The sequence below is a fragment of the Xenopus tropicalis genome, chromosome 2, assembly GCF_000004195.4.
Source record: "Xenopus tropicalis strain Nigerian chromosome 2, UCB_Xtro_10.0, whole genome shotgun sequence".
Taxonomy (NCBI): Eukaryota; Metazoa; Chordata; class Amphibia; order Anura; family Pipidae; genus Xenopus; species Xenopus tropicalis.
This window is the reverse complement of record NC_030678.2, coordinates 38,617,347-38,640,199: the sequence shown is the minus strand read 5'-3', so window position 1 is coordinate 38,640,199 and position 22,853 is coordinate 38,617,347. Positions and strand designations below refer to the sequence as shown.

General features: G+C 39.3%; 1 protein-coding gene across 9 annotated transcripts in view; it reads right to left on the bottom strand.

Annotated features, from left to right (window-relative positions):
- LOC105945140 (zinc finger BED domain-containing protein 1) overlaps positions 1-22,853 on the bottom strand; it is a 78,564-nt gene that overhangs the window by 28,194 nt on the left and 27,517 nt on the right. For 2 of the 9 annotated variants that reach the window (XM_012957613.3, XM_031896686.1), the window contains exon 1: positions 19,966-20,984. The exons of the other annotated variants lie outside the window; for them this stretch is intronic. The gene's annotated coding sequence lies outside the window, so the exon portion shown is untranslated. Of the gene's footprint in view, positions 1-19,965; positions 20,985-22,853 lie in introns of those variants that run through there. 9 annotated transcript variants of the gene reach the window in all.

The following is a 22,853-nucleotide window of genomic DNA, read 5'->3' as shown; positions in this document are numbered from 1 at the left end:
CTGTGCGCTAGTACACACGCACACAGATTTTGAGGCCAACGCACACAACAAATTGAGGTGCCCACAAAGAATTTTGTATGAAAACACTTAGGGGCAGATTTACTAATCCGCAAACGGACAGAAAGCATCCGAACGCGTTTCTTCGTAATGATTGGTATATTTGGGACTTTTTCTTCGCCGCTGCGACTTTTTCGTATGTCCCGCGATTTTTTCGACGCCGTTACAACTTTATCGCGAAAAAATCAAATTGGTTTTTCCGGCATTTACAATTGCTCAATACGAAAAAATCGCGACAGCGACGAAAAAGTCGCGCAAAATACGATAAAGTCATGACGGCGACGAAACAATCGTACAAAATACGAAAAAAACCGACGGCGACGAAAAAGTCGCAAAATTTTCGTTTCCAATCCGATTTTTTCCCATTCGGGATTCGTGCATTAGTAAATTTGCCCCTTAGGGACCCATTTATCAATGTACAATTGTATCATCATACAAGTGTATGATTAGACAAAATTCGTATTGTTCCTAACTTTAGAAATGTGCGTCTTTTCTGTGATTTTTTTTCTTTAATTTCTGCAACTTTTTCATGCTTTGCGACAATTTGTGCAACAAAAACGTATTAAAGTTTCGGAATTCATTCAAGCTTCAGTATTGTGACTTTCTTTTGGCCAGGTTGGAGCTGCAGAGTGCCATTGAACCCTATGGGAGACTTTCCTTGGGCCAGGTTGGAGCTGCAGAGTGCCATTGAGCCCTATGGGAGACTTTCCTTGGGCCAGGTTGGAGCTGCAGAGTGCCATTGAGCCCTATGGGAGACTTTCCTTGGGCCAGGTTGGAGCTGCAGAGTGCCATTGAGCCCTATGGGAGACTTTCCTTGGGCCAGGTTGGAGCTGCAGAGTGCCATTGAGCCCTATGGGAGACTTTCCTTGGGCCAGGTTGGAGCTGCAGAGTGCCATTGAGCCCTATGGGAGACTTTCCTTGGGCCAGGTTTGGAGCTGCAGAGTGCCATTGAGACCCCTATGGGAGACTTTCCTTGGGCCAGGTTTGGAGCTGCCAGGAGTGCCATTGAGCCCTATGGGAGACTTTCCTTGGGCCAGGTTGGAGCTGCAGAGTGGCCATTGAGCCCTATGGGAGACTTTCCTTGGGCCGGGTTGGAGCTGGCAGAGTGCCATTGAGCCCTATGGGAGACTTTCCTTGGGCCAGGTTGGAGCTGCAGAGTGCCATTGAGCCCTATGGGAGACTTTCCTTGGGCCAGGTTGGAGCTGCAGAGTGCCATTGAGCCCTATGGGAGACTTTCCTTGGGCCAGGTTGGAGCTGCAGAGTGCCATTGAGCCCTATGGGAGACTTTCCTTGGGCCAGGTTGGAGCTGCAGAGTGCCATTGAGTCCTATGGAAAGTTTCAAAGTCAGAAAGGGTTTCGTGCCATTTACGATTGTTGGGATATGAAAATTTTGTGACTTCGGATCGCCAATATGTATTTGATCGTTTCAATATGAAAATTTCTGAACTTTTGGAAATTTTCGTATTGAAACAAAAAGAATTTTCGTGACATTTTCAATCACCAGAAAGGATCGTGTTTCAGATTCGTGCTTCAGTGAATGGGCCCCTTAATATTGCATTTCTTATGACCTGAGCACACAGTTCTTAAAAATGCACACACAAGTTTTAAATGTGTGCACTAAAGAAGTTTTTTGTGCACATAGCCGAGAAGGAATCAGAGGTCTGGAGAGACCCCAATCATGGTCAACACCAATTTTGTTGAAGGAAAGGTACAAATGTTAGGCACCCCCAAATCATTGTAATCACTTACCTTATACCCAGGGATGTTGCTGTTGTTAGGAGAAAACTGCACCAGCCCGGGGTAACTGTGAAGAAGTGATTTTTACCTTTTCTTTTCTGTTAAACAATAATTCAAAATAATAATTTCTCAGTAACTATAACTGCTCCTTTTAAAGGGGTTCTCTGTTACTGAGCTGCAGCCAATAATATTCTAAGATAACTTGCAATTGGTCTTTTTTATTATTTGTGTTTTTTCAATGATTTATTTTTTGTTCTGCATCTCTCCATTTTGTAATTTCAGCCAGTATCCGGTTGCTAGAGGATAAATTACCCTAGCAACCAGGGCAGTGGTTTAAATGAGAGACTGGAATATAAATATGAAGGGGCTGAATAGAAGAATTCCCATTTGGAATTTTAGAATCTATTGGGTTGCTAGGGTCCAAATGACCCCAGATACCAATGATTTGAATGAAAGCCTGGAATATGATTAGGAGGGGTCTGAACAGAAAGATAAGTAATATCTGTGCAGCCTCACAAAGCAATCATTTTTTATTTTTGCTGTTGGGGTCATTGACCCCCATTTGAAAGCTGGAAAGAAAAATAATCAATTATAAATTTAAAAAAAAAATATAAAGTAATGGTTACCAATTTAAAAGTAATGCTTATTCTGCATGCTTATTCTAGTACAGCAAAAAAAACCAATGATTTAGATAATGTGTATATGTTCAGAGTTAGGAAAGTGCTTCCATCGAATAGCTGCCTACAATAAGAAATGACATCTCGATTTTACATTAAAGCCCCTATTATATTCTATGGAATGTCAGCCATTGGCCACTTATCTTGGCATATAGAGCATATATATATGGAAGATTGAAGCCAGAGCTTGCCAGAGTGAAATTTCACAGCTCTCTATTCACTGCTATGGGATACTGACATGATTTCCCTCAATCACTGGAATTGTGCCAGTGTCATCATGAAGAATTAGCCATTTTCATTTCTGTAAAAATCAACCCATTACCTATCCATCAGCCCAGGATTTCTGAGCTGTTTGACACTCAGCAATTTCTTACAAAAATACAGCTAAGCTGCTATAGGACAAAGACCTCTGGTAATACAGGTATGGGACCTGTTATCCAGAATGCCTGGGACCGTGGGTTTTCCAGATAAGGAGTCTGTAATTTGGATATTTATTTTCTTATTGGCCTATGATTAAGTGCCCAGATGGGGCACAAAACACATAGGGCTTTGATGTACTTTGCATTAAGTTCTCAATAAATAGTGATTTTAAGCTGCATATTTCTACTTTAGTCTGGTTTTGTGCCAGCCTGTTTCTATCTACAAAGATTCTGTGGTTACTCCCCTAAGCTGAAGGTCTGGGGCACTCAGACCCATTGTTCCAAATGGTGAGTTTTATTAAAACGGGATTGAATTTGTTATATGCATATCTCCATTTCTTCTAGTATTGTTTTGTCTTAAAGGAAAAGTAACACTAAAAACTTTTAAGTACAAAATCTATTCTACCCTGCCTCAATATTGCCCTATCCTGCACACCATCTGCATCGCCTTATTTCAAATGATCAGAAACCATGTTTTAGCAGGTATTTTCTAATAAAGCATTCAAAATAATGAATGGTGTGCAGGATAGGGCAATTATTGGGGCAGGGTAGAATAGATTTTTTACTTAAAATTTTTAGTGTTACTTTTCCTTTAAATGAGGATGAATTTTATCTAAGTTAGGATCAAGTTTAGGATCAAGTTAGTTATGATCAAGTTAGGATAGTTAGGATCAAGTTCTAGTTAGGATCAAGATCAAGGATCAAAGATCAAAGATCAAGGATCAAGGATCTAGTTAGGATCAAGAGGATTCAATATACAATATATGAGGCATTTTTATCTTACTGAGTACAAAATACTTTGATAATATCTTTGTTAAATAGCCTACGTAATATGTTTCTGTGTAATGCTTGTGCCTATTTTATTTCTGTGAACTAGTCAAAAGTTCATTTTGGGTAAACCATTTGTATGGACGAGTATCCAGCACTGATATTTATATCTCTTGGTTGGCATTCCTGAGGGAAACTGGAAAGAATGCTTCTGTTTTAAGACATAGCAATGTAAAGAAATTGAAGTTCATTTAAAAAGTTAATATTATATCAATAGTACCCAAAAGCCAAAAATAATGTAATATGTGTATATGCTAAGGGACCTGACCTGATGTACTATTGAAACACCATGCTTTGAACAGATAGGCAAGTCTCAAGTCTTTTTCTTTAGGGTTGTCACAGTTATACCATAACAGCATAGCACTACATGGACTTCCTTTAGATATAGGGTTAAGTGAAGAAATATGAAACAAATACATGTTTGAGCTTATTGGCCAGGCATGGGGAACAGGGCTGTTTTGTGCCAACAATTTCTGTAGAATGGACCATCATATGAAATAAATATGGATAAAATACAACTTAAAAGAGAAGTAAACCCATGCTTTCATTGCACAGGTCTCCATCTCCCCTAGCACACCAGTCAGACACCTAATAACAGCCCTGTTCAGCACAGCTGGCTGCCACCATAATCTGCTAGCTAGTGATCTACTGGTCAAAACCCTAACCTGCCATAACTCAGCTTGAGCCCAGCCCCTTGATCCTCACTAATTTATTTAGCAGAACAGTAGTAAGCCATGTTGGCTAGCAGATGTTGGGTTGGGACACAATGGGGGGGGGGGTTGGCTGAGGTGGTGATGAATATGGCCTACACATTTACAAGCCAATGCAGGGGGCAATTGGCCTAGAACTGCAGGTATCTGGCCAACCCATGCATCACTACTGCTAGCATCACTACCTGTCTTTGGCTTCCTGGAACTTATGGCCAAACTGAAGCATGTTCAGAGGAAGAGCCTATCTGTTTCTTGATTCCAGTGCCAAGCTACCAGTCCCTAATGAATACAGGCCAGGGAAGTGATGCAGAAAGACATGGCCAACCCCTTTGCACAACTCTGCCCGTTCATATAAAGTGAAGCATGGTTGTTCTGGGTGTCATTTTGGTGTGGTTGCAGAAAGGAGAGCCTGTACAGGGGCCCCATGATCAAAGTGTGAACTTTTTTTTTTATTATTATACAGGAATAAGACCTGTTATCCAGAATGAACTGGTTTTCTGCATAAGGGATCTTCCAGTAATCTGCATCGCCATACCTTTAGTCTATAAAAATCATTTAAACATTAAACAAACCCAATAGGATTGTTTTTCCTCCAATAAAGGTTAATTATATCTTAGTTGGGATCAAGTACAAGGTGCTGTTTTATTGTTACAGAGAATAAGGAAATTTAAAAACCAAACGAATTATTTGAGATCAAAATACTATTTGTAAAAGGATTTTTAGCCCTAACTTCATTTGAGAGTGCAGAGCCATTATTCAAATTGATATATTTTTACAACACGTTTATATTTGTTCATGATGTCATTTTAACCTTATCGTAAGTGCCAGCACCTGGAAACTGCAGAACACTTTGCATTTTGTTTAAATATAGATTTGCTGAGAATGTTTCTATTTTGTGCTGGTTTTTATTAGGATAGTTGCAGTTTGACCAGATGCTCTTCAAACGCACCTTCTCATCATTTTTTTGTATCTCCAAAACACTTAACAGAGGTTCAAATTAAGCTGACATTTAGCTTTGATAGAGCAATGTACTCCGGCCAGCTAAGAAGACCACACAAATACCAATTGTCAGTCAACACATATTTTTTTGTTCCTTGGAAATGTTCCAATGCTACAAAAAACTTCCATTACCCTTTCGGGAAACAGGACGGTTATCTCTTGATATCTACGTCTTCTGACATGGTACACAGTATGTGAAGCATCATTATATTTCATAAAATCCTTTAAGCTTTCAACCCAAAAAGCTCACCACTAAAACTGAATATTAATATTCATCAGGCACTCGCTTTGACCATTAAGAGGATCAGAATTTTGCTTTTAGAATGTATGGAATTCTGCAAGTGTATTGCAAATACTGGCCCAGCTGGGGGTTTTACCCCCTATGGCTGGGCATGGGAGTGTGGCATGAAGCTGGCTTCCTGAGTTTGGTCTGGTGGGCTGTGTGGACAGTATTAGTGAAGTTATAGGGAACATTGGGCTCCCACTTGATTGGTCCACACAGCCCACCTGACAGTCAGCAGACACAAGGTTATTTAAGGTGCTTACCCAGGCTAGCTGTGCAGTCTGGTCAGCACCGGGTGTGGAAATCCCCATCCCACCCACCCCCTTTTTTCGTAGTATATAAAAAAATATATATATTATGTCGCAGCTGTGTATTCTTCTCGGTTGGCCGTAAGTAAATATTAGTTCTGGCTGTGGTCATGGCAGAACTTTTCAGCATGGCGGGCACTGAAAGTACAGTACCTGGCTAAGAAGGTTTATTATAAAATATAATTTACATACGAGATGTTGATATCTGATTTTGGTTATTGAAACTTTGATTTATGAATAAATAAACACCTGCGGCCTTTCTCCACGCATTTCCAAAGTCTGGTGTCGGTTATTGTGTATGATTCATTTATTCTTCAGTAATTATTTGGTGATAGGGTAGACAAGTAAGTATATGTATAAATCTGGTACTCTATGATACATGCCTACTACTCCCATGCTGGTGTCATGGTACTAATAAATTAGTTATTATCCCTTAATAATACAAGTCATTATCAGCTGCCACTTATTTACAAGCTGACTTTCATTGGAGTGCATTGGTCTTCATGTGAAGAACCACTTAGCTTGCCTTAAACGGTAAAAACTTGCCGTTTATTTTCATCACTACAAAACGTACAGTGTTTCCTAACTAAACATCAGAGGCTTAGCACCACAGGGACTCCCATGTTATGTTCTATTGTCAATCACAAGTTACTTTATAAAAGACAAATTAATATTTTATAAAACTCCAGAGGCTAATATAGTGGGAATATATAGCTGTATATATAGAGAAGTGTAAGAATAATACACCACAAAAATGACTTCATTATTTCCAAATAAATTTGGGGGTGTTTCTGTCCACTCTGCTACATAAGTATGCAGACCCCCATGCTGCCCTTGTCACCTCCCTGCTAACCTTTCCTTAAGGTCCCCATACACGGGCCGATTATAGCTGCCGATATCGGTCCCGATTCGGCAGCTTATCGGCCCGTGTAGGGGCAGAACCGAGGGGCCTGGCCGACCAATATCTGGCCTGAAATTGGCCAGATATTGATCGGCCAGGTTAGAAAATCCAGTCGGATCGGGGACCGCATGTGGTCCCCGAACCGACTGCACCATTGTCGCGTGTAGAATTCGATCATTTGGCCCCAGGGTATCGGGTGAAGATCCCCTCGCTTGGCAACATTGCGGGTGAGGGGCATTTGACTGTATGTATTTGGGTGGACATGTTAAACATATAGCAGAGATAGCAACCTGCCTTGCAACTTGCAATCTTGTTACAGTAAAAATCAACAGCATGTAAGCCTTAAGAAAGGGCAAGAGAAGGCCCGAAACGTTGGCTGGTCTTTGACCTAGATCAGGGGTGGGCAAACTTTTTGGCTCACGGGCCACATTTACTCACCCCCGGGCCAGACCAGGCCAGGGCGGGCAGGGCCAGGCCAGCGTTACGGCCCCGTTCGTCTCTTTAATTCCGGCACGCCAATGACACCAAGTCTCGCGTGATGAGACTTGGCGTCGGCGGCGGGCCGGATTAAAAAGGCCAAGGGGCCGGATGTTGCCTGCGGGCCGTAGTTTGCCCACCCCTGACCTAGATAAAGGATCACCTTTTTCACGTTTGCAAATGAAAGTGCCGCAGCATTATTCTTTCTATATGCTCTTTTACCCCTTGCAAGGGTCCCAGCTGCTTGAGCACCCATCCAATAAGTATAAGCCAAGATGGTTGTTGCTCTCTTGACTACTAATATGGTAAGCATGCCTACTGACCAGACACACAGAGGTAAATGCCAAATAATGTCCAAAGCGAGAACGCAGAGGCTTTACGATGAACACAAAGTCCTCATTCAGTTACACAGAAAAGAAGATTTGCCAATAGCGTGATATAGTTTTATTAAAATAAAATCCCCTGCTAAATGCAGGCTACCCACAAACTTCTGAAGCATCACAAAGCATATAATAAATTCAAGTTGGTAACTCAGTCCAAATCTGCAGCACTGTGCGTTTCGTGTGTTGTGCGTCACACTTCCTCAGGAGCTGCAAGCAATTTAATCAGCTGCTTGGACTGATACTCACAGAAAGACCACATGCAACGCTGATAGACTTTCTATATGGTATTTTCTGTCCATTGATGGGTACCTTTAGGTTAATGGTAAATGTAGTTGGTTTCATGTGTAATGTGATCTTAGAGACAGTTCTTACAGTATATTGTAGCAATGTTGCGTAGCTAGGAAAATACCCCATGAAAATGCCATACGTGACCATATAGGTTAGTGTCATATCTTATTTTATATTCCTTTCTTTCCTGCTAAGAGTCAATACCACCTGCTCACTTACTCTCTGAATCTGTCCTCAGAGCTAAATTAATCACACAGGTTGTAAACAGGGTTCTTTAGATAGAACCATAGCATCAGTCATGGATTCCGCTGAGAATAGAAAGGATGGGGGTCTTCAACTGCCTTTGTCTTAACGCATGGCAGATAAGAATTAAGTTATATATTGCTGCAAACAGGGACAACTTTAAGGGGGCATTTACTAATGCTCAGAATTTTTTAGCGCTAAAAGTCACAGGAAAAAAGTCTCATATTTTTTTTAGATTTACTGTGCGACAAATCAGCTAAAACATTTGCAACATACGCCAGCTAAAACTTGCCGAGATCATGTAGAAGTGAATGGCAGTTGTCCCTTCCCTGGAGGATCCTTCTTTGCTTTTTGACACTGGTTTTTTGTGTGACAATTTATTGCAACTTTTTCCCACATGGACCTTTTCAGTTCAGACTTTTTATGTCATGAATGTCAGACATTCAAAATGATTTATTTATATTATTAATAATGACCCTGAGCATTAGTGCAAGAGCACTAAGGGGTGCAAGAGAGTGCCTGTTACTGCATATGCCAAGGTCAGCAGCCAGGTCTAGCTGCACTCTACAATTTCCACTAGATAAAATATTGCACATTTTTTACAGCTGATAAATCTCCTCATTTGTCATTACCTAAAGGTTCCTGTTGGTAACACAAGAAAAGAAGTCCCTTCACCTATATAAACAGCATTTTCAACATTTAATCTTTTAAATTAGCCAAAGGTTTTTCATGTATAGCTTCACTCAAGAAGACAAATTTGCACCACAAACATCTATCTACCCTAATAGATAGTAAGCCAAATCTGTGATAAATTTTACAGTTTATGCGATCTTCTGGCCATTTACCTAAATCATTAACGAAAATTAGGCATAATAATTTTGGCAAATGAAATATGTACGTTTTGTAATGATAAAGTCATATATTCTTTGCAATCATTTTTCCTAGATATTAGGGCTAAAGAAACCTACAGAGTGTCACACTCAGCTGAAAGTATCCCTGTATCTGTTTGATATACTGTATTGGCCAGTTAATGCACAGCCGACAATATATTTTATTTTCTGGACCCAACTGAGCTGTAAATTGTGCAAAGGACGCAGGGAGCCAAAATGAGTACAGGCTAATGAAAAAAATGTTCAGAAAGCTTCACGCCATATTTATGGAACATTTTGTACTGTTAATGCTTCTGCCTCTTCTGGCGGCTAGGAATCTGTCCAAATGATTCGTGAAATCGGCAGAATTTATAAATTGCAGAAGACTTTGCCACCTTCAACCAGGGAATAAAAAAGCAAAGAGGTAGATGAAATAAAAACGGTTAACTATGTACAATACAAAGCATTCCCCCTTGCTGTAGCTTTCCTCTAATAAACTGACTCATCAGGCAGCAGAAACAATTGCACATTTTCTAGTTTGTTCCAATGCGTTTCAATTTCTTACAGGATAAAAAGCATGCCACCTTCCAACAGGTATGTACGAAAGCACTGTGAGCAGTTATAATTCACGGTGTTTATAACCACAGAATGTGCATTTTCATTCATAATTTTGTAAATCTGAATTCTGCTTATAACTTTTATTCCATAACCCTCCATGTAACACAACAAATTATCTAGAACAGTGCTGTACAACTTCTGTGGTACCAAGGGCCAGAATTTTTCTGGTCTACATGGTGGAGGGCCAATAATGGAAGACAGTTTTGACCACTCCCTTTTTTTCAACCAAACCCACTTCAAACTACACCCATGTTATCATCAGTTTTTAAGACCATACCCACATTAATGGTGGTAGCGCAGCAAACACCCAAATGGTTGGTGCTCACTTCAGGGATATCACCCTTCATTTATATGTGAGAAGAAGTGTATTGTGTCATATTAAGACATATTTAAATCCATATGCCTCCTTAGGGACCATATAATATCTTTTTCCAAATGCTAACAAACTCCTGCCAGGTTCACCTCCCATAGGTAGCATAGGGCAGGCAGAGTATTGGCACACACAGGCAGCATAGGGCAGGCAGAGTATGGCACACAGGCAGGGTAGGGCAGGCAGAGCATGGCACACACAGGCAGCATAGGGCAGGCAGAGTGTGGTACACACAGGCAGCATAGGACAGGCAGAGTATGGCACACACAGGCAGCATATGTCAGGCAAAGTATGGCACACAGGCAGGGTAGGGCAGGCAGAGCATGGCACACACAGGCAGCATAGGGCAGGCAGAGTATGGCACATACAGGTAGCATAGGGCAGGCAGAGTATGGCACACACAGGCAGCATAGGGCAGGTAGAGTATGGCACACACAGGCAGCATAGGGTAGGCTGAGTATTGGCACACACAGGCAGCATAAGGCAGGCAGAGTATGGCACACACAGGCAGCATAGGGCAGGCAAAGTATTGGCACGCACAGGCAGCATGGGGCAGGCAGAGTATGGCACACACAGGCAGCATAGGGCAGGCAGTACATCCATTGACACAATGCCAGCACTGCTCCCATAGTTTGTGAACAGGTGAACAATGTGGGCACTTACAGCCTGAGCTGTGAACAATGCAGGAACTAAAAGGTGTGAAAAATAAAGTGGGTTACAGGTGTAAACAATGCAGGGGTTTACAGCCTGAATCTGAGTAGTGAACAATGCAGGGGGCCAGTTCTCAGTACTGATACCATTTAAAGCTTACACAAAGGTAAGCAGTCACAGCAGCCTTACAAGTGAGGGGCCACACGAGGGGGGGGGTGCAGGCCACTAGTTGGATGACACTGATCTAGAACATCTTGTTGTACATAACCAATGCCTACAGGGATTAATGATAATGCAACACTTAAAATGCATACCTTCCTTCATTGAATAAATTACAGAGGGATGTTGCCCTTGGTATAAAGTATATTATACCTTTGGGAGAGTCTTCCTTGGAATGAGTTAAATACAAGTCACATCACCATAATCTTGTTAGTAGCTGTGTGTGAAAGACGTACATGCTAGTAATGACTAAGATACTTAATATGCACGGTAAACAAAAAAACAGTCAAACCAAAATGGGACCACAAATAAAGAATGCATATTACCATAGACTTCACCTCCAGTTGGATAAATATGAGAAAGGATGGTGCTACTTATGCCAATTCTTACAGAAACAAACCAATCCAAATCTCCTAGTCAAACATCTTTCCAATTAAGTTCAATATGTTACATAGCTTGGATACTGACAATACCACAATATTCAGCTGGCTGCTCCTATTGATTATGCAATATATTGGTACTCTGTAGTACAAGTAATTCTGATGTAATGGTGTAAGCAGAGTTAATGATTACCTATTTTATCATGCATATCCAGCCAATAACTAAGAACAAATCAACTAATTGGTCAATTATAATGTAATTAGAAGAATGGTTAAAATGGGCAGGTCAGTGGATGTCGGTAATTGGGCTGTCCTTGCTTCTTTACACTCTTCACATTAATCGGCAGTATATTTAATGTGTCTTGGAACCACAATATGGCATTTCATGCTTCTGCCACTTTCACTTACTGTCATTTTGCAGCAGCAGGCATGGATGCCATGGAGCTTGCAGATAGAGACTAGTACAATACATATATCCAACCTCGGTGTTTGTAGAACTCTGCAGGTATAGAAAACTTCTTTAAGAAATGAAGAGACAGGGTTCAGGCATTGGTTCTGTACCGCATACCTGTCATACATTCATTGTACACTGGCAAGTGTAGGTCCCTGGTAAGGCCTCACCTTAAATATGCAGTGCAATAGTGGGCTCCAGTCTTTATTGAGCTGGAGAGAGTACAGAGATGTGCAACTAAACTGGTTAAGGGGATGGAAGATTTAAACTATGAGGTTAGACTGTCAGGGTTGGGGTTGTTTTCTCTGGAAAAGAGGGGACATGATTACTCTGTACATTAGAGGGGATTATAGACAGTTTTCCCATAAAAACTATTAAGATTAGAGGAACAGAACTTCCATTTGAAGCAGCGTAGGGGGTTTTCACGGTGAGGGCAGTGAGGTTGGGGAATGCCCTTCCTAGTGATGTTGTAATGGCAGATCCTGTTAAAGCCTTTAAGAGTGTTTTTTTTTTAACAAACATAATATCCAAGGCTTATGTGATAATTAGTTTAGATACTGATAAGTATTATATAAGCTTGGTATGAGTGTTGTATATATGTGCACTGGGGTTCGTTTGGAGGGGTTGAATTTGAAGGACTTTGCTATTTTTTCAACCCAACTTAACTATGTTATGCAGCAAACATATCGTTAGAGCACCCTGAAAAAGCTGGAATCAATCTTTTTGCTGCATAACACCAAGGTATTGGCTCCCATTTTGTTCATATATGACTCCATTACCATGTGTGGTTCACTTTTTTCTCAGGGCCCCCATACAAAAAGTGAGATTAGAGAACAACACAGCAAAAAAATCATCCACTTTCTATTCATTCCAATGGAATTTTTAGAAGCATATTTATCAATGAGTTCACCATTTGACGAATACGATTCTAAAAATCCTGCAGGAACAGTGTCGGCCTGGTCTATTGGGATACTAGGTGGGCCTCACCTTGGTGGGCCCTTTGCCTTTTCTGGAGTACAAAATGTTAACTCTTTTTTACCCTTTCCAGGTTCTGCTTGTGTTCCTTTTTCCTGGCTGTGACAAACATAGGAAATAGTTAGTTTAGGAGTCTGTGATGGCCAAATTTATTGGCACAGATAATCAGGATGTTCCAATGAGGCCATTAATTGCATAGAGCTGGCGGGCGGGGGGGTTTCATAGAAAAAAATTGCACAGTGTAAATGGGAGAGCAAGAACTAATAGATTCCTCAACAACTAAATAATCTGGGCTCTAAACAGCACAGGGACAGAGATGTTCCCCCAGCACACTGTCTGTTTGCATTCACTGTGTTGTCTGTGCTCTTACACAGCTTGTACAGCAATAATGCAACAAACAGAACACACAGGAGAGAACAGCTGCGACATAGAATACATCCTGAATATGCCTTTCTGGAAACTGCCACTCTGGTTGCTTTGATTTTTCTATGTATAAAATGTTTCCCATAGACTTGACTAAACTGGAATGTAAAGGGCAAAAAACAGTGCCTTTTAGGCTATATTTATCAGTGGCATTAAAAAAAAAAATACACATCTCAAACAGGGAGTTTTTTAGGGCTCCAGCTGGTGGGCCATGATATGAGGTTTTCTGGTGTGCCCTTGGTGTCCCAGTCCAACACTGCATAGGAATCACTAGGAAGTGGGTGAATTTTCCTGTGGTGAGCTCTAATCTGCTACCCTGACCATGCAAATAACGTTAGATATTCATATTACAAAGACTGTTATTGATAATATTGTATATCATCACAATAACAGACATGGAAACCATTTATCATTCATTGTATTAATAACATATATTGAGCACTGAATGTTTACAGTCATATTCTAGCAGATTAATTAGGCCATAAATAATGTACATTTTAGGTTGGCATCCTTACATCAGACTTTTCATACAGGCATTGAGCTAGCTTATACAGTATGAAAAATAAAAGAAATAATAAGAATAATCAAAGTTTTGCCTATATACATAAAGAAGGGTCACTGTTTGAACACCTGTTTGGAATGTCTGTTTGCAATCAAATACTGATTCCATTCAGCTCTGAAGATGGCTAATAAGAGTGGAACTTTAGTCTGCAGATGGTGTCTGATTCAGCATACACACTAGCCTTGTATGGATGAATTTGCTGAAAATTGTTACAGCCAAAGGAACATATAACAATATCTGCAAAGTATCATTTTCTTGTAGAAATGAATTGGGCACTCTGCTCTCCATGGCTCACGTGGCTTTAGTATCAAACCATATTCAGTTGGCTAGTAAGAAATCCTATTGTATACTGATAATGCAGCCACAGTTTCCCAAGCAAATAGGTTTCCTTTAATTCCCTTTGGGTTAGCATTGACATATTTTTTCACATTGCTAATGATGATTACCATTTGGTAACAATTATATATGTGGTATAATATAGATACAGGTATAGGAACCATTATCCAGAATGCCCAGGACCAAGGGTATTCCGGATAAGGGGTCTTTCCGTAATTTGGATCTCCATACCTCAAGTCTACTAAAAAAACAATAAAACATTATTTAAACCCAACAGGATTGTTTTGCACCCAATAAGGATTATTTATATCTTAGTTGGGATCAATTACAAGGTACTGTTTTATTACTACAGAGAAAAAGGAAATCAGTTTTAAAATTCAGAATTATTTCATTAAAATGGAGTCTATGGGAGACGGGCTTTCCGTAATTCAGAGCTTTCTGGATAATGGGTTTCCGGATAAGGGATCCCATATCTGTATAGGATCCATTATCCAAAAAAAACATTTTTCATAAAGCACTGAAATATGGGAAGGCCATCTCCCATAGACTCCATTTTAATCAAATAATATGACAATTATTCCGTTTTTCTCTGTATTAATAAAGCAATACATTGTACTTGATTCCAACTAAGACATGATTAATCGTTATTGGAGGCAAAACAATCCTATTGAGTTTATTTAATATTTTAATTATTTCTTAGTGGCCTTTAGGTATGGAGATCAAAATTACAGAAAGACCCAGGTCCCAAGCATTCTGCACAACAGGTCCCATACCTGTATTAGATCTCAAAGGGACAGAATGGAGTCTGATGTTGTTATTGTTGTGGTTGATTAATCAAACAAACATATTCTAATGATGTGATGCTTTCATGAATGTGCTAAATTCTTAAAACACATATTCCGCCTGAGGATTGGCAAATTTCTTCAATTTTCCCCTTTCATTGATTTGGTATAACTTTACTAATATAAACTTCCTAATGTTATTCATTTGGGCTGGGCTGGCGACTCGACTGGTGTTGTGAAAAAAGTGAAAGATATAAACAAATTAATTTCACTATTAACAGGCATAAGCAGCAAAATAAAAACTTTTTTTAACCAACGATATTGCTCTCACAGACCCCAGCCAACTGTGAATCTAGATAAAGGGCAGACTGCATTCCTATTCCAGATGGAGTCAGACTGAACCTAGGCAGTAAAGGGTTCCTGGGGTAAGAAGTAAGATACAATTCTATCACAATATATATAATACAATATATTACCAAAGATATTGCAGTTTTCCAACCGATAAACAAGGGTGCCAAATCCTCCCTGGCATTAGGATTTAAAAAGTATAGAGAGTGGGTTAGGAGACCCCACAGTGCACTGTAATGTTTATGTTACAGATACTGACATTTACCAAGCTCCTTTTTTGTATGGCTGCCTTTTGTCAGTTACTAAACTTTTAAGTTTAGGAACTGAGAAATGTATTCATTAAATCAATCCTTATCCTCCTTTTTCCTTACACATTTATACTTATAAAGCTGCTAAACCACCATACCATGGCATCATGTCAAGGTAAATCCCATGTGGTGCTTCTGTTTACCTGTGGTTGTATTCTTTATAGTCTGGCACCAACCTGTTTAGTTGTATATATCATGTGTATATATCATATTAAAAGTTTATATACATTTGTTAATAATGCCACTGTGCAATATGACAGTCCTGTGGTGTGAGGCATCACAGAATGACCGCACTTAATGAAAACCCTGCTCAAATGATGCCTTTTCCTATTCCAGGTACATGTACCATTAGCGTAGTTGTTCTCACTCATACTTGAGTCAATATGGTCAATCAATAGAACTCAATAATTAGATCGTTTGAGCAGTCAAATGTTATATCTAATGTCTTTTAACTAATGCACTTGAAAATGAAGGGTGCCTCTTGCTGTAGAACAGTCTTTAAGAAGAACATCTGAGGGGGTGCATAGAAACTATTGTATATATCAGATAGACATCTTAAGGATAGCTAAATAAAATAGGGCCATACTGGCCTTTGTTGCTCATGCTGACCTGGCCTTGCAAGGCCATTCAGTTCATTAATTACGAGTCCTGTTATTACACTATCTGCAAGTTAGGCTGAAGTCACACGGAGCTACAGGTATCGGATCCCTTATCCGGAAACCCATTATCCAGAAAGCTCTAAATTCTGGAAAGCCCGTCTCCCATAGAATAATGGGAAATAATACAGAATTTTAAAACGTATTTCCTTTGTCTGTGTAGTAATAAAACAGTACCTTGTAATTGATCCCAACTAAGGTTTAATTAATCCTTATTGGATGCAAAACATTCCTATTGGGTTTAATTAATGTTTTGTCGATTTTTTAGTAGACTTAAGGTATGGAGATCCAAATTACAGAAAGACCCCTTATCCGGAATACCCTTGGTCCCGAGCATTCTAAAAAACGGGTCCTATACCTGTACTAATAGCAGCTACTTGTTATGGCTGTAAAAATAGACAATACTGATCATTTACTGGTAATTGCCTATACATGTGTTTTGGCAGAGGCAATTCTCAGTATTGTCTATGGCAGGGGAATTTTCTGGTGTTTAGTAGCTGTGACAAGTAGCTGCTACTAAGTTGCTCCATGTGTCTTCACCCTTATATGTGATCTGAGTGGTAAATTTCTGGCTTGTACATTTTCCAAACATTGTCATATCTAAATATGGCTGTGTAGGTGGCCAAAGGGACAGGCAAAAACCAAGCTAAGTTAGCTTATAAGGATGCACCAAATCCACTATTTTAGTGGAATCCTTTGTGAAAGATTTGGCAGAATACTAAACTGAATCCTAATTTGCTTATGCAAATCAGGACAAGGAAGGGTTAAAGAGAACCTCCGTCAACTTCTGTGTTTATGTGACAAAAAGTCACATGATTTCAAGGATTAGGATTGGTTTGGCTAGAATCCTGTTGAAAAAGGCAGAATCCTTAACCAAACCCTAGATTTGTTGCATTCCTATTTGTTTGTCATAAAATAAGATTGGTTTGTACAATATAATTTTGTAATTAGCAAGAAATGACTAGACAAGAACAAAAAAAAATCATAAGAGGTTGATTAATCTTACAGAGGGAAAGACAGTGTAGAATAAAAGAGTAAAACATGTTGTAAAGCTTCAGTTTATCTAGAATAGCAGAATGTTAAGAAATTATACACTTAACACATAAGTGAAAAGGGAAATGGCAGTGACATATTGGTCAATGGAAAAAGTGCTTCCCTTGGGAAAACAAAGGCAAAAAAGGTTAAAGAGAGTCGGAGAAGAACGTTAGACATTGTGGGAAGGTAAAATTCACAGAGGATTTCAGCAGTAATAACTGGATGTCTGTGATGGGATAAAAAGTCATTTTAGATTACTAAAAGGAGATTACAAACTCATCGTAAGAGAAAACTGGAATTGAAATATAAGGGGGCACGTAGACAATAATGAGTGTATAGGCCTAACTCCTCCAATTCTAAAAAGTGGTTATGTGTGGCATTCTGTGTCTTTTTCTCTCATAAATGCAATATGTTTCCCACTGTTGGATATAAATATGCAAAATATGCTTATGGCTTGTGAAATATGTGGTAGGAATGGTAGCTGGCTTTCCAACAAACTGAATCTTGTACAGTCACATCTTTCTGCTAAATATTTACTAAAATATTGTGAATCAGCTTCCCCCCTTGCTTTCTCACTAGATTACAGCAGCTTCCAGTCTGAAAAAAACCCCCACTTAGGCTGCACGGATAGAGAAGGTCAATTTATAAGGCTAAATTGGATTCCAGAGAAAGTATGAATATATTTCTGATGTTATTGTATTAGTTCAGTGCACAGATTGTATAATGCATGCTTATTATGCTAGTGTAAGATATGTTTGCTGCACTCTGCACTTGAAGTCTAATATTTTATGTAAATGTAAGTATCTGAAAGCACTCCTATTGGTAGAAAAGCTCAGGATACATTCATACATTTATGTAATTAAATATATATTATTACTTTTCCATATAAAGCAGCTCTAAATGTCTAAAATAATGGGCTTTATGGACTTAATTTGTTACAGCTACTAAAAAATTGCACAGATATTCCATCTTCATTCATTATTGAGTAGAATTTCTTACAAACCAATTTTAGAGTTTCCCCAGTCAAGATGTCACACTTACAGGTCTGCAGTTTCCTGGCTGAGATCGCTTGCATTGAGATTTTGTAGGACTTGGAGATATTTGCTTTTAAGAATCACAAATTTTGCATGAATATAAATTACAAATAGTTTAGTTATCAGTGTTTTTCAGAAATCTAAGGGTCTGATTTATTGATACTTGTGTTTAATTTTACCGCAATTCCAGTTTTTTGCGCCAAAACACGGAATTATAGCATCAAACCAAGAATTTATTAAACTAAAAAAACTTGAACTTTTTTTGAGCTTGTAAACTAACCCAAGGAATTCAAGTTTATTCAATTTTATTTAATCAAGTCTTTTATATTTGGATTTTTTAATAAATAAGCAAATTCTCGTTTTTTTTAAATATTTTTTTATTTTGGGTTTATTCGAAGTAGAAAAATATTTAAACCTCACAATTTGAATTTTGATATACAGTATAGGCCTCTATAGTCTCTATAATATTGTATGTTACGGACAACTCAGTAACAGTAACATTTTTTATACTGAATTGTATGGCATACAGTACATTATCCATCTATCTGCAAACCACTTTTCTTTGCATAACTACAGAATATATGTTATGCAAACACTGCAAGGGAAAATGTTTCTGTTTTCTCACCGTCGCTTATGTCAGAATTTCAAACCTTGTTAATAAACTCCTTGCTTTTTCAATTACAATTTTCTTAGTATCCCAAGGGTTTCTTTTCATCATCTCTTTGAAAGAGCTGATATTATCTCTTGCATACGAATGCAGGGTGCAAAGCATCCTCAAGCTTCTGTCCTTTTCTGTCTCTTTTAATATTGCAAGACAAAACAAATCAGTCTTATACTGCAGTGTAGGCTTTCAGTGCACACACGCGTAACACAACTTTAACAACCCCCCGGCCCCCGAGAATTGAAATAGTAGAATCTTTGCAATGTTAACACTATTGGCCAGTGTTTAAATTCTACATCAAAATATATATATATATCATATAAACACACATTCATAGCAAGAGATGGTGAGACTAATTTTAAATGACTGGCTTTTAAGAACTATTATTTAAATTGTGGGGAGAGTCAATTATTTTGCTTATAGATTATTTTGCAAGAAATATATGAATACACAATCAAAACAGCCAAAAGTTGTATAATGCACAAGTCTCCATATTGAGTAAACATACAACTGTTGCCTCTTGTAACCTCCAACCCTCCTCAAAGACTGATCAATACTCCAGCGCTTTGGGCTCTGAATCTCATGATGACTATAACTTGTCATTCATGTCAAGTCTGGGTCTAGTGGAATCAGGCTAAGATAGGTCCTGCTCGGAAAAATAAATAGTCTTGGAGTTCCCTGATAGTAAAGGAGCCACATACAGCATCAGGTATTCTGTCTCATGGAGAGAATCATTTTGTGCTCAATCAGGGTAAAAATATTGGGTAAAGCACACATTTTAACAGTGCTGTTTGGCTGTATTTCCTAATAAATATTGTATTTATTCACATATATGCTAATATTTTTATGTTCTATGAGAATTTTACTGAAACAGATTTTTACCCCCAGAGCTTACAATCTAATTTTAATAATGTGATCCCTAAATACCCTTCATATGGCAACAAATTTTGTAATCTTTGACTGTGAAGATGACTTACCAGGTCACCCTGAGTTCTGAAGGTCAGCTTCAGGTCTTGGCTTTTATACAGTGGCAAGTGAATGGTCCATTTTTTTTTTCACCTTGCGTGGAAAACCCCCTTTCTTACTCTATTGCCCAACATGCTAAATCAAATCCCATGGTCGCAATCCACATCACGGCAGATATACCATAGAATCACATACAGGATCAGCAGAATGGCAAAAATGAACAAAGCTACCAGAATAGCTTTGGTCACAGGAGATATGAGGGACTGCATGTCATCTAGGGGTTCAGACGGAAAAGATTACTTGGCAATTAGTGAAACAATGGCCAAAGCAATTGTCTCCGGTGCCAACATCCAACTGCTGTAGTCAAAGACACAAACTAAAACCTGTGGAGCATCTGCATTGCTTCGTGCCAAGTTGATAGAGATGCAGAAATGGTGTTTTATGCTGGTGAGAAGCAGAAGCTGATGACAGCCGGTCGGTACACAGATTCAAAATATGCTCTGCACACGTCCATCTGAATCTCAGGCACAGAGGATCAAAGCTTCAGCTGGAGCAAAGGAAAGGACAGCGCGAATGAAACTTAATGATGCCAATAATCCTGCCATGGGGGCAGAGCTGATCCTCTTGACTTCTTTTGTTCAGAGCAGCAGCAGCAGCAGGGACTCTGTCACACGTTCAAAGTTGATGACAAAAACAAGTGAGGAAAGCGGCAAGAAGTAATCTGTGGCAGTTCCACAAAAATACGTTAGCGGAAAATACAATGAGGGTGACAGGCAGAAATGGAAAAAAGTGGCAAAGTTGGAGCAAGCAAAAGCATAGAAGGTCAAAGGTGTAAACATTCACCTATGACTTTACCCCCCAATGGGAAGACTGCTAAGGCAGCTATGCTGGTGAGATCTGTGCCATGTTCTCTGATGGTAGCAGGCAGTCATTCAGAATGTGTGATGGAGAGAGAGCTTTAGCATGTGCTGTGTTTGAGACTCCAGGGTATATATATGTATGTGTGTGTGTGTGTGTGTATGTCTGCAGCCAGGCTGCTGCAGACTGTGAACTAGGTTGATTAGTATTCCACCCAGCAAAGTCTCTCCCTCCCTCTACCACCTCAATATCTCACTCCGTCCTCCTCCTTTCTCACTGCAAAACTCCTCCTCTGCTTCTTTATCGTTCTGTAACTGAACGGCACACTCCTAATGGCTGGGTGTCATTACTGTGTTGTGTTTGGGCAGCGTGTTGCACGCTACAATATAAACAAACAAAACACGGCACAGGGATGGCCGGAAAATTCTTACAGCCAAAAAAACATGCAAATCCCAATGAGATATAACCGAGAGATAATTTCATCTGTAGCGGCTGAATAAAGTTCCCTACACTGCCTTTAACCTTGCCCTTAACTCTATAAGCTTTAAGAAGCTTTAAATTTTAATTCCTGATAGTTCAGCAATGCCAAAGAGAGAAGACTGATCTTGATTCTGTGTTTCCATATTCTCACTTTTTCAGTTGCCCCTCTGATATCATTGGCTGCACTCAGAAGCGTATATGAAAGCTCAGTCTGCTGTGGCTCTCAGATAAGCTTGACGTTATATTATGAATGTAACTACCCCCCCACACACACACATCTATACCATGTAAAATTGTAGTTTCCTATTTATAACATATTCATCAAAGTATTCACTATTCTTTAGTTAGTATGTTATTCATTTACCATTTCTAGTGTTACCCGTTCCTTCGATCTTCAAGTATCTTTAAATATTTTCATGGGATGATAGGGGATAGTGGCAATACATATATTTGGAAGCTCATTGGAAATCAAGATAATTGGGCAATGCAGCCCCAGAATAATATTTTTACATCTTCAGAGATTAGAGTAGACGTTGATAGGCTCGGAAATCTGTGCACTTCAAAAGTTATATTTTCCAATTATGTAGACTATATCATTGTACATTGTATATCATTCATTCACTATTTTATGTTATATTTCATTTTATTGTGGTGCTTAAGTTGTCACTGTTTAACTGCTGTCTGGTTCTTAGGGTCTGTCATCATAGCAACCAGGTTTTGAATGATAGACTAGACAATGAAGAGGGCCTGAACTTTAAGATTAAGAATAAATTAAAAATTTAAACAAAACTCTAATTCTTTTTTTTGACTTAAGCAACAAGATAATGTTTGAAATTCCAGGTACAGAGCCACGCAGGGCAATAAACAGTTTTCTGTCCATTTATTGGCTGATGTTACCTAGTATGTTGGTGCCTTTGGTTTGTGTGTGAAATCGAATGGTACGCAGTATTAGAAAAATGTTTTCTTTGAGAGACTGTATTTACACAAAATAATGCTTTAAATATAGGCTGTTTTATGTGACCTGTAATGTTCAATGCTACAGTTTTCCCTGATGCCCAGCACCCTAGGGCAGCATCAGAACCTTGTTGTTCCCTAAGCTACAATTAGCTGTTCTTTAGGGATTACCACATGCAGCATTCCACACTGGATTCTCAGATGAAAATCACTTATCTGGATGCAGCAGGCAGAACCTGAAAGGCATGTCATTTCCCCCATGCCCTTGGAAAGTGTAGGCCTATGGGCACTGATGCATAGATTCAGATGAGCGTTGGTAGTGCTGCAATACTTTGCAGTGCAGCTTTATGCTCCGAGACTCCTTCCTAACATTGCTTGGCAGGTCTAGACTGGGATTCAAAATAGGCCCTGGCAGGCCCAAACAGCACCCACCTGCCCAATAAATGTGTATGACATCTTACAGCAGTCCCTCTGGAAAGGTGCTAAGAAGATGGAGTCGCGTTGACCAACCTAGTCACCCATGTTACCCAACCCATAAGAGTAGAAGAAACACTGGGTAAAACTTTTGAATCCAATCCTGTTAAAAGGAGAAAAAAATGCACTCACA